This window comes from Pongo abelii, chromosome 21 (assembly GCF_028885655.2).
Source record: "Pongo abelii isolate AG06213 chromosome 21, NHGRI_mPonAbe1-v2.0_pri, whole genome shotgun sequence".
NCBI classification, from domain to species: Eukaryota; Metazoa; Chordata; class Mammalia; order Primates; family Hominidae; genus Pongo; species Pongo abelii.
The window spans coordinates 21,165,880-21,179,504 of record NC_072006.2 but is presented as its reverse complement, the minus strand read 5'-3'; the positions used below and the strand labels follow the sequence as shown (position 1 = coordinate 21,179,504).

The window sequence follows — 13,625 nt, the reverse complement described above, 5'->3', positions numbered from 1 at the left end:
TTTCAGGTATAAAGACTCAGTTAGGGTTACTAGAAAAACTAATGTATAATCTAATCTCAGCTGGGGTAGACAAAGAAAAGGCCATATTTGTGGGCATTTGGAAGGAGTTGACTTCTGCTAATGCCCTGCCTAGTGCGCTGCCTATTGCCCCAGCAGAAGAGTAGAAGATAGAAAAAACTTTGCAGAAAAGAACTCCAATCTGTGTTCAATGAGTGGCGTCCTTCCCAGCCTAGAGAATAGGGTTAAGGCCGAGGTTGCCTTCATGTATGAGCAATCGAAGTGACCAGAGGTCCATGTGGAGTTCACAATTCATTTAAGTCCAGAAAACAAGCAGAGGACCTTAGCAGTGGTAGGCACAGGTGTCAAATGCACCTTAATTCATGGAAATGCAGAAAGACATCCTGATAAGTGGGGAGCTATAGACGGCTATGGGGGATGAACAATCTGTGTTAAACAAACTTCTTTCCTCCTTGGTTCTGGTTAGAACCTCCTGCTTGCTTTACTGTATCTCATCTAGTCCAGAAAACATCTTGGATATAAATGTCCTCTTAAGGCACACTTTACAAACATCTGTTGGAGAATTATGCCTATGGATTTGGGTAGTAAAAGCTATGTTAAGAGGGAAAGTAAAATGAAAATCTGTACACCTTTCTTCCCCACAGTGTGCTATATTATTTGGCCAGCCCAGAGTCCCTTCAACAGTAGCAATGTCTTTGGATGTGACCATAAGTCCTGAGGGGAACACTTGGGCCCTCTGGCAAGTCCAGAATAAAAAAAAAAAACAGTTCCCCTAGGATGTTTGTGGAAGAGTGGTGAAATCCACTGTTTTGATTGAACAGGTATACAAGGCTTGCAGCAAATGGAACCCATTTGCTGCTTTGCCAGCAACAGCAGGAACAGGTCTCCCTATGAATGGCTGGATGAAAGGCTTGTTTGCCAGGCCTGAATTAGCCATTGCTCAAGCCTCCACTGTACAAAAATGGCATGCAGATCTGCAGTGACATAGTGTCCTCTCCATGAGTCCCTTGGGGAATGAACTGCCTGCTATGTTAGGGCCACTGAACTATGAGACAAGGGCTGCCCCTGCGGATCCCCCACAGGAGATGCTTCCAATGTACATGAAGGCATGGCCCCATTCTTGAAAATGATTGGTATTCAGATCAAGCCACACACAGTAACATGCGTGTGAATGGCTATAGCTATACAACTAGACAGATGCTATCTGGATTGAGGAGGGAATGCAACAAAGCCGTCAATGGTCAGAGCTTCAAGCTGCATAATTGGTTGGTATCCATGAGTTATGGCCTATCCAGGTGGGCCTGTCCGTACAGAGAACTATAGGGTCTTAGGGGTCTTACAACTTGGCTTCCCAATGGTCCTGAGATGGTTGCTATGTGCTTTAAAAACCCTTATGGCCAGCTGCCATGTGAAACGACATTTGGGAGAGGCTACAAGGACCCACTGTGAGCCTAATCATGTACTGTGTTTCAGCACACTGGTCAGACTTCCTTCCTGGTAATGTGGATGCAGATACCCTAGCAAAAATCAGAACATTGGCTTCCTCGCAGTCATCTGAGCTAGCTGATTGGGTACATAAACATAGTGAGCATCACAGTGCACGAGTGGGCTGGCAAATAGCGAAGGGAGGATGATTGCCCTCCATTATGCAGATTTAGTGGTGGCAATAACAGTCTGCTTAGTTTGCTCTCACCTGAGCCCTCACCACATACCACATACATAGGGACTCATTCATAAGACAGCTACCCCTCTGATAAGCTGGTAAAGAGACTACATCGAATCCCTGCCAGTAAACTTGAGACAAAAGTATGCACTAAAATATGTGGATACTATTTCAGGCCTTCACTTGCAAAAGGCAAACCAGACAGCAACCATCAAGGGCTTGAAGCAACTTGGTGTCATATATGGATAGCCTCAACACATTGATGGTGACTGAGGCACACATTTCACTGAACATGATGTCCAAGGTTGGGCACATGAAAAGGATATAGACTGGGGATTCTATTTACTATGTAATCCTCAAGTGGCAGGTTTGATTGAAAGGAAAAATAGCACTAGACACAACTGTGAGCACTCTTAAAATCTAATATTTTGCATGGCTGGGCAAAGGTTTTGCCTCCAACCATCAGATACCTTAATTCAGTTGAAACAAATATAGGGTTGGCACTATACCAATGATTCAGGATCCCCATAAAGGAGGGTCTGTTAACCATCATTGTAAAGAAAATCCAACCAGATCCATTTCTACTGTAGCTGATAAAAGGCCAATGGCACGTATTATTTAGGACTCCCCAAGACCTCCAGCCAAGAAAGGGAGCCCTTGAATACTGTTGGACTGGCAAATTTCCCCTGGTTGGATAGGCTATTTCTTGCCAGAGAGTGAGAACTTACCCAGCCAGCTAAAGTGGTCTCTGTTGATGCTGTTGGAGTCTGGGCAAAAATGCACTAAATACCAATACACTGGAACAAAACTTCTTTTAAAGAACACTTTGATCAGTGGTTTAATGTGGTCTTTTACTGTCCCTGTAACTTTACAGATAATACTGGCACATTTACCCCTTAGGCCCCATGTTTGGTGTGTACTCCAAGCCCATAATCTTTTGGCTGCCTATGTCCTAACTAACAGGGACAAAGTCACTACAATCATTCTGTTTGATGGGAAAGAACTGCCCTTTCAACTACTGCTAAACACTTGTATTTACACCCATAGTCTTCTGTTCCTGTTGCTGCTCTGCTGTATTTTCTCTACAATGGGCTCAACATTATGCTGACAGTTCATAAAAGGATGCCCACTGACATTGTGGTTATTTTATTCCAGCACCTCTGGTATGCCTTGGTATGTATCACCTATGCAGAAAAATGACTTCCAGAATTTACAGATATTCATCAAGGCTCTTCAACTGTGGACTACACCTTTAGAAGATGTGACAAGAAGTGATGTAATTAGTTAGCCTATTAACAAGACACTTAACAGTTATGGACATGGAAAGCCCTTTTCAATAAATGCCACACAAAAACATGTAGTAACTAGAGCTACACCACAACCAAAGGATTCTAAGGAATGAGTCTTATTATAAGACCTTGACATTCTCACTGTAAAGAAAGTCTTTTTAAAATTTGGGATGGTTTCATTTGGCTGACACCAGCTATAGGGCATTTAATTCAGTTAGTGCCCCTATGATGTGAGCAATGAAACCATGCCTCATGGCTCAATTATACCCATACAAAGGGCTGGATGTCCCAGGAACAATGCCAACACATTGTAATACTGCAAGCCATGGACTGGGTTACTACAGACTCATCTCAACAACCTGGAATAAACTGGCAGCTCCAAATGGTACTGAATGGTTGTGTGGATTTAATCTCTGGCCTTGGTCACCATTGGGATGGCTAGGACGCTACATGTTAGGTTTTCTATTGGTCCAAGGATGATGGAAAAAGCCAACTGATAAACCTGTTAATTTCCCATATGTGACTAGTAGGTGGGTAAGGGCTTTCTTTTATTGGTATGATTATTTAGCTTCAATCTCTGTGCCATTTGTAGGCATTGAAAACACACTAACTATACTCAGCTTTTTCTCAATGACAGCCTCCAAGGTATTTTTTTTTAAATGGGGTGAGCTTTTTCTTCCTATCTTTATTTATTTTTTTATTATTATTATACCTTAAGTTTTAGGGTACATGTGCAGAATGTACAGGTTAGTTACATATGTATACATGTGCCATGCTAGTGTGCTACACCCATTAACTCGCCATTTAGCATTAGGTATATCTCCTAATGCTATCCCTCCCCCCTCCCCCCACCCCACAACAGTCCCCAGAATGTGATGTTCCCCTTCATGTGTCCATGTGTTCTCATTGTTCAATTCCCATCTATGAGTGAGAACATGCGGTGTTTGGTTTTTTGTCCTTGCGATAGTTTACTGAGAATGATGATTTCCAATTTCATCCATGTCCCTACAAAGGACATGAACTCATCATTTTTTATGGCTGCATAGTATTCCATGGTGTATATGTGCCACATTTTCTTAATCCAGTCTATCATTGTTGGACATTTGGGTTGGTTCCAAGTCTTTGCTATTGTGAAGAGTGCCGCAATAAACATACGTGTGCATGTGTCTTTATAGCAGCATGATTTATAGTCCTTTGGGTATATACCCAGTAATGGGATGGCTGGGTCAAATGGTATTTCTAGTTCTAGATCCCTGAGGAATCGCCACACTGACTTCCACAATGGTTGAACTACTTTACAGTCCCACCAACAGTGTAAAAGTGTTCCTATTTCTCCACATCCTCTCCAGCACCTGTTGTTTCCTGACTTTTTAATGATCGCCATTCTAACTGGTGTGAGATGGTATCTCATTGTGGTTTTGATTTGCATTTCTCTGATGGCCAGTGATGATGAGCATTTTTTCATGTGTCTTTTGGCTGCATAAATATCTTCTTTTGAGAAGTGTCTGCTCATATCCTTCACCCACTTTTTGATGGGGTTGTTTGTTTTTTTCTTGTAAAGTTGTTTGAGTTCATTGTAGATTCTGGATATTAGCCCTTTGTCAGATGAGTAGGTTGTGAAAATTTTCTCCAATTTTGTAGGTTGCCTGTTCACTCTGATGGTAGTTTCTTTTGCTGCACAGAAGCTCTTTAGTTTAATTAGATCCGATTTGTCAATTTTGGCTTTTGTTGCCATTGCTTTTGGTGTTTTAGACATGAAGTCCTTGCCCATGCCTATGTCCTGAATGGTAATGCCTAGGTTTTCTTCTAGGGTTTTTATGGTTTTAGATCTAACGTTTAAGTCTTTAATCCATCTTGAATTGATTTTTGTATAAGGTGTAAAGAAGGGATCCAGTTTCAGCTTTCTACATATGGCTAGCCAGTTTTCCCAGCACCATTTATTAAATAGGGAATCCTTTCCCCATTGCTTGTTTTTCTCAGGTTTGTCAAAGATCAGATAGTTGTAGATACGCAGCGTTATTTCTGAGGGCTCTGTTCTGTTCCATTGGTCTATATCTCTGTTTTGGTACCAGTAACATGCTGTTTTGGTTACTGTAGCCTTGTAGTATAGTTGGAAGTCAGATAGTGTGATGCCTCCAGCCTTGTTCTTTTCGCTTAGGATTGACTTGGCGATGTGGCCTCTTTTTTGATTCCACATGAACTGTAAAGTAGTTTTTTCCAATTCTGTAAAGAAAGTCATTGGTAGCTTGATGGGGATGGCATTGAATCTGTAAATTACCTTGGGCAGTATGGCCATTTTCACGATATTGATTTTTCCTACCCATGAGCATGGAATGCTCTTCCATTTGTTTGTATCCTCTTTTATTTCATTGAGAAGTGGTTTATAGTTCTCCTTGAAGAGGTCCTTCACGTCCCTTGTAAGTTGGATTCCTAAGTATTTTATTCTCTTTGAAGCAATTGTGAATGGGAGTTCACTCATGCTTTGGCTCTCTGTTTGTCTTTTATTGGTGTATAAGAATGTTTGTGATTTTTGTATATTGATTTTGTATCCTGAACTACATGGAAACTGAACAACCTTCTCCTGAATGACTACTGGGTACATAACAGAATGAAGGCAGAAATAAAGATGTTCTTTGAAACCAATGAGAACAAAGACACGACGTACCAGAATCTCTGGGACACATTCAAAGCAGTGTGTAGAGGGAAATTTATAGCACTAAATGCCCACAAGAGAAAGCAGGAAAGATCCAAAATTGACACCCTAGCATCACAATTAAAAGAACTAGAAAAGCAAGACCAAACACATTCAAAAGCTAGCAGAAGGCAATAAATAACTAAAATCAGAGCAGAACTGAAGGAAAAGGAGACACAAAAAACCCTTCAAAGAATTAATGAATCTAGGAGCTGGTTTTTTGGAAGGATCAACAAAATTGATAGACCGCTAGCAAGACTAATAAAGAAAAAAAGAGAGAAGAATCAAATAGATGCAATGAAAAGTGATAAAGGGGATATCACCACCGATCCCACAGAAATACAAACTACCATCAGAGAATACTACAAACACCTCTATGCAAATAAACTAGAAAATCTAGAAGAAATGGATAAATTCCTCAACACATACACTCTCCCAAGACTAAACCAGGAAGAAGTTGAATCTCTGAATAGACCAATAACAGGAGCTGAAATTGTGGCAATAATCAATAGCTTACCAACCAAAAAGAGTCCAGGACCAGATGGATTCACAGCCAAATTCTACCAGAGGTACAAGGTGGAACTGATACCATTCCTTCTGAAACTATTCCAATCAAAAGAAAAAGAGGGAATCCTCCCTAACTCATTTTATGAGGCCAGCATCATCCTGATACCAAAGCCAGGCAGAGACACAACCAAAAAAGAGAATTTTAGACCAATATCCTTGATGAACATTGATGCAAAAATCCTCAATAAAATACTGGCAAACCGAATCCAGCAGCACATCAAAAAGCTTATCCACCATGATCAAGTGGGCTTCATCCCTGGGATGCAAGGCTGGTTCAATGTACACAAATCAATAAATGTAATTCAGCATATAAACAGAACCAAAGACAAAAACCATATGATTATCTCAACAGATGTAGAAAAGGCCTTTGACAAAATTCAACAACACTTCACGCTAAAAACTCTCAATAAATTAGGTATTGATGGGACGTATCTCAAAATAATCAGAGCTATCTATGACAAACCCACAGCCAATATCATACTGAATGGGCAAAAACTGGAAGCATTCCCTTTGAAAACTGGCACAAGACAGAGATGCCCTCTCTCACCACTCCTATTCAACATAGTGTTGGAAGTTGTGGCCAGGGCAATTAGGCAGGAGAAGGAAATAAAGGGTATTCAATTAGGAAAAGAGGAAATCAAATTGTCCCTGTTTACAGATGACATGATTGTATATCTAGAAAACCCCATTGTCTCAGCCCAAAATCTCCTTAAGCTGATAAGCAACCTCCAAGGTATTTTTTTAATGAACTCTGAGATGACCCCCATACCGAAGGCTATTCTCCAAAATTACGTGGTATTGGATGTATTAACTGCTGCACCAGGAAAAGCTTTTGCCATGATTAAGATGGAATGTTGTGTATTTATTCCTGATCATTCTAGCAGTATAACTCTAGCCCTACAAGACATGCATAAACAAATAACCACAATGTCTGACTCTAACCTTTCTCCCAATGGCTCTCCTCCTGGTTTGGATCCTGAGGAACATGGTGGCAGAAAGTGCTATTAATTCTGTGTCTGACACATGTCATACATGTCATTGCCTGTTGTTGTCTGTATTGTTACTGCTGTATCTGCTTATAAGCAAAAAACACAGTGATAAAACATGTCACCTACAGTCTCTCCACAAAAACTAATGGATCAACACAGAAGAGCAGAATGCTGAGATAGTAACAGGTGGATAAGATGGGTGGAGTGTTAAACCAAAGAGCTTCTGCACAGCAAAAGAAACTACCATCAGAGTGAACAGGCAACCTACATAATGGGAGAAAATTTTCACAACCTACTCATCTGACAAAGGGCTAATATCCAGAATCTACAATGAACTCAAACAAATTTACAAGAAAAAAACAAACAACCCCATCAAAAACTGGGCGAAGGATATGAACAGACACTTCTCAAAAGAAGACATTTATGCAGCCAAAAGACACATGAAAAAATGCTCATCATCACTGGCCATCAGAGAAATGCAAATTAAAACCGCAATGAGATACCATCTCACACCAGTTAGAATGGCGATCATTAAAAAGTCAGGAAACAACAGGTGCTGGAGAGGATGTGGAGAAATAGGAACACTTTTACACTGTTGGTGGGACTGTAAAGTAGTTCAACCATTGTGGAAGTCAGTGTGGCTATTCCTCAGGGATCTAGAACTAGAAATACCATTTGACCCAGCCATCCCATTACTGGGTATATACCCAAAGGACTATAAATTATGCTGCTATAAAGACACATGCACACGTATGTTTATTGCGGCACTCTTCACAATAGCAAAGACTTGGAACCAACCCAAATGTCCAACAATGATAGACTGGATTAAGAAAATGTGGCACATATCATCCCATTACTGGGTATATACCCAAAGGACTATAAATCATGCTGCTATAAAGACACATGCACACGTATGTTTATTGTGGCATTATTCACAATAGCAAAGACTTGGAACCAACCCAAATGTCCAACAATGATAGACTGGATTAAGAAAATGTGGCACATATACACCATGGAATACTATGCAGCCATAAAAAATGATGAGTTCATGTCCTTTGTAGGGACATGGATGAAATTGGAAATCATCATTCTCGGTAAACTATCGCAAGAACAAAAAACCAAACACCGCATATTCTCACTCATAGGTGGGAATTGAACAATGAGAACACATGGACACAGGAAGGGGAACATCACACTTCGGGGACTGTTGTGGGGTGGGGGGAGGGGGGAGGGATAGCATTGGGAGATATACCTAATGCTAGATGACGAGTTGGTGGGTGCAGCGCACCAGCATGGCACATGTATACATATGTAACTTACCTGCACGTTGCGCACATGTACCATAGAGCCTAAAGTATAATAATAATAATAAAAAGAAAAAAAAAAAAAAGAAAATGTGGCACATATACACCATGGAATACTATGCAGCCATAAAAAATGATGAGTTCATGTCCTTTGTAGGGACATGGATGAAATTGGAAATCATCATTCTCAGTAAACTATCGCAAGGACAAAAAACCAAACACTGCATGTTCTCACTCATAGACGGGAATTGAACAATGAGAACACATGGACACAGGAAGGGGAACATCACACTCTGGGGACTGTTGTGGGGTGGGGGGAGGGGGGAGGGATAGCATTAGGAGATATACCTAATGCTAAATGGCGAGTTAATGGGTGTAGCACACCAGCATGGCACATGTATACATATGTAACTAACCTGCACATTGTGCACATGTACCCTAAAACTTAAAGTATAGTAATAAAAAAAAAAAAGACTAAAGTAACTCCATCCTGAATTATAATTTGCCATTTGACTTTGATTACCCCCCAGTTCCAGGAATGCCTTTAGGATATCCACTTTATCTACTGCTCTTTATATAAGACCACATCCTGCCCCTAGGTCAACAGAAACCTTGATGTTACTGCACAAATTACAGGATATGATACACATAGATAGCAATCTCATCATTTCCTGGAAGGTCCACTTTAATTGTCTGGCACATTGGTCATATGCCCTTTTCTACAGTGTATAAGCCCTGGGTCTGGAGGGTTACAGTGCAGACATCTACCTGTATTGCAGCTGCCAAAGATCATGCTTCATTCTCTGTGTCCCCCCAATAAATCACCCTCTACTGACAAACTGGATTTGTCTGCCTTAGTGGTATTTTAGTGAATTCTTCTTATATTTTTTAACAGAAAATTGTATCATTTACAATAAATACAGTTCTACTTTTATATTTTACAATCTGGAATATTAAAGTGAAAATTCTTGTCTTCTCCCCAAACTTTCAGGTAGAAAAAAACACTAGTTTGTCACCATTAAGTATGATGTTAGCTATAGATTTAAAAAATAGATACATTTTAGTAGGTCTCAAAATTTCCTTCTATTAGTAGTTTGCTAGGGGTTTTCTCAGGAATGGATATTTGATTTTTGAAATTTTCTCTGTGCCTATTTAAATTATCACTTTTGTTCTTTACTAGTATTGAGCATTATCTTGATTAAATTTTAGATATTAAGTCACAATTGCATTTATAAAACAATATCATATGGTCTTCGTGTATATGCATATTTAATGTGACTGGATTTTGTTTGCTAATATTTTCTGGGGATGTATGTATATACATAAATATGCCACATTGGTCCATAGTCCTTCTCTGTCATATATTTGAGTCTGCCCTTAGTATTACAGAAATACTGGCCTCCTAGAATAAATTGGAAAATGTTCCCTCTTTTTCAATTTTTGAAGATATTTTTGGGTGAAGAGTTAGTATTAATTATTTATTGAATATAGGGAGAGTTTTCCATAAAGGTTATTTTGCCCTGGAATTTTCTTTGTGAAAATATTTTTAATTAATAATTTTGCTTGTTATATAACAATTCATAATATATAAACATATATTCATATATTCTACTTACTCAGTTTTTTATAATTTGTACATTTCAAGATATTAATTTCTAATTTGTAGTATTCTATGTGTAAGAAATTTTTCTAGGCTGTTAACATAGAAAAATCAGAAACATAGAAAAATCATAAATAATATAGAGCAAGGCTTCAGCCCTATTAATGAATGACTCAAAGCCTCTTTATTGTAGGATGGGTAATTAAAATATAATTTTATCCTTACTGTTTATATTTATCATGTGATGCAAATAAGGTATTGAATTTAAAATATTAGTGAAACTGCCATTTAGCTTTGGCTTTTATCATGAGGGCAGACTGAGTAGACCTTTTAATTTTCATTGATATTTAAATAAGACAGAAACATAATTTTTAATTAGAACAAATAGAAAATAATATTCCATTTGAAGAATGGTATAAAGATGATAATTTGATGAATCATATCTTTTAGTAGTCGGTTAGTGCATACAATATGTTAGGTAAGATTCTAAGTCATTACACACACACACACACACACACACACACATATATATAGACATCATACGTAAGAGTTTGAAATGAGGAATCCAGAGATTCTTGAGCAGTGACGAATTGACATATTTTCAATCTTACCTGGTAACTTTAAAACTATCATTAAAATCTATTGTTTGGGCTTACAACAACTAAATGCATATAAAGGTATTAAATAACTTTATTAGAAAGCTTGACTAACTCTGCCTGGAAATAAATGTGTAGCACCACTGAAAAGTAACCAAAGGACACACTATTATACAATACCGGACAAAAGTATTTTAAAAGAAAAAAAAATTAGGACTAAAGATGCCATTAAATTTGTCACTGCAGAAATACAGCAGAGCACATTTTTAGGCACTGTGATATGTTAACAGAATATTAATGTATGTGTAAACACAGTCCCGTGTGCTCATCATTACAAGAAAAAAACTTTTAAAACTAATAAACTAATTCAGTAATGTTGCAGGATACTATATCAATGTACGAAACAATAAATTGCATTTCTATACACTTACAACAAAATATATGGGAAAAAATTAAGAAAATTCCATTTGCCATAACATCAGAAATAATACTTATAACTAAGATGGTAAAAGATTTGTACAATAAAAACTCTAAAATAGTGGCAAAAGCAATTATAGAAGAGACAAAAAAAACTTAGTGTTCATGGATTGGATAAATTAATATTAAAACATTCATACTACTAAAAGTGATACAAAGATTTGAAGCAATCTCACCGGGTGCAGTGGCTCACACCTGTAATCCTAGCACTTTGGGAGGCCGAGGCGGGTGGATTGCTTCAGGTCAGGAGTTCGTGACCAGTCTGGCCAACATGGTGAAACACCGTCTCTACTAAAAATACAAAAAAAATTAGCCAGGCATGGTGGCGTGCACCTGTAATCCCAGCTACTCAGGAGGCTGAGTCAGGGGAACTGCTTGAACTAGGAAGGTGGAGGTTGCAGTGACCTGAGATCATCTCACTGCACTTCAACCTGGGCCCTGGGCAACAGAGTGAGACTCCATCTCAAAAAAAAAAAAAAAAATTAAAGCAATGTCTATCAAAATTAAAATATCATTTTCCAGAAAAATAAAAAATTTCTAAAGTTTGTGTGGAATTAGAAAAGACCCAAAATAACCAAAGAATTTTGAGCAAGAACAAAGCTGAAGGCATCAAACTTCTTAATTTCAAATGATATAACAAAGCTACAGTCATCAAAACAGCATGATACTGGCATTAACACAGACACATAGACCAATGGAAACTGAATAGAGAGCTCAGAAATATCCATCTGAACACAGTCAACTAATTTTCAACAAAGATATGCAAATACACAGTGAAGAAAGAATAAACTGTTCAATAAATGGTGATGGGAAAACTGGATATACACATGCAAAAAAAATTTAACCCATCTTTTACAGAATACACAAAAATTAACTTAAAAGAGATTAAAGACTTCAATATTGGACCTGAAACCATAAAACTTTTAGAAAACAACATCAGGGAAAATTCTTTGGCATTGTTTGCGGCAATAATTATTTTTTGTATTTGACACTAAAAGCCCAGGGAGAAAAAAAATGAAACTACATCAAACTAAAAAGTTTCTACTGCATACCAAAAGACAGTCAATCAATTTAAAAGGCAATCCACAGAACCGGAGAAAAATACTTGTAAGCCAAATATCAGATAAGGGGTTAGCATTCAAAATCTGTAAGAAATTCATAAAATATAACCCCCTCTGAATAAAAATAACAATAAAAATAACATTCTTTTTAAAAGTAGCCAAATAATCTAAATAGATCCTTTTTTGAAGAAGCCATTAGTAATCATCAGGAAAATGCAAATCAAAACCAAAATGAGATAACAATTCAAGCACATGTTAGGGTAATGTTTATTAAAAATTCAAAAGAAAACAAATGTTATCAATGATGGAGGACCTTATACACTGTCACTGGGAATGTAAATTGGTAAAGCCATTATGAAAAACAGCATGAGGATTCATCAAAAAATTAAAAATAAAACTATCGTATGATTCAGGAATCCTACCTCTGGTTAAATATCCAGAGACCACAAAATCACATACTGAAGAGGTATCTTCCCTCCTATGTTTCTTGAAGCATTATTCACAATAGACAAGATATGAAAACAACGTAAATGTCCATCAACACATAAACGTATAAAGAAAATGTTATAAAGCTAGGCATGTGGCTCATGCCTATAATCCCTGTATTTTGGGAGACTAAGGCAGGAGGATTGCTTGAGGCCAGGAGTTCAAGACCAGCCTGGGTAACATAGCAAGACTCTGTTACTACAAATTAGCTTGGCATAGTGGTGCACCTCTGTAGTCCTTTCTAGCTACTTTTGAGGCTGAGGTGGGAGAATGATTTGAACCCAGGAGTTTGAGGTTTCAGTGAGCTATGATAATGCCACTGCACTCCAGCCTGGGGAACAAAGACAACTGTCTCCAACAATAACAAAGAGAAGTTAATATAAATATATGCATACGGCATGGAGGCTATATTAATAATAATGTATTGTATAAGTAAATTATATTAATGAAGTAGATGTAAGTATGGTGTATGTATGGTGTATGGTGTAGATGTATGTATGGTGTATGAAGTAGATGTAATGTATGGCGTATGTTCTCATTATACACCAAAAATACCCTCGTAAGTATGAGAAGTAGTTGACATGTTATTAAGCTTGATTTTGGTAATTTTACAATGTGTGTGTGTGTGTTTGTGTGTCTGTGTGCACATGTCTGTACCTCAAAACATCATATTGTGTACCATAAATATATAAAATTTTTGTCAATAATATCCCAATAGAGGCGGGAAACTATCAAGTATTACCAAAACAGTATCTAGCCACATATAAATTTCATTTAAAACCCTTTAAAATAAATTCTAGATTAAATTTAAAATCCAAATTGACATAACTTTTTTTAGTCAGGGAGGTTACAATGAGCAAGCATGGCTTAAAAGCTAGAATTG

The 13,625-nt window shown here is 37.8% G+C and overlaps 1 protein-coding gene across 4 annotated transcripts in view; it reads right to left on the bottom strand.

Moving 5' to 3' along the window:
• The window catches only part of LOC112130364 (uncharacterized), a 152,751-nt gene that overhangs the window by 101,168 nt on the left and 37,958 nt on the right, over window positions 1-13,625 (bottom strand). Inside the window, exon 2 of one of the 4 annotated variants that reach the window (XM_063720701.1) lies at window positions 11,372-11,486. The exons of the other annotated variants lie outside the window; for them this stretch is intronic. The gene's annotated coding sequence lies outside the window, so the exon portion shown is untranslated. The remainder of the gene's footprint in view (window positions 1-11,371; window positions 11,487-13,625) is intronic. 4 annotated transcript variants of the gene reach the window in all.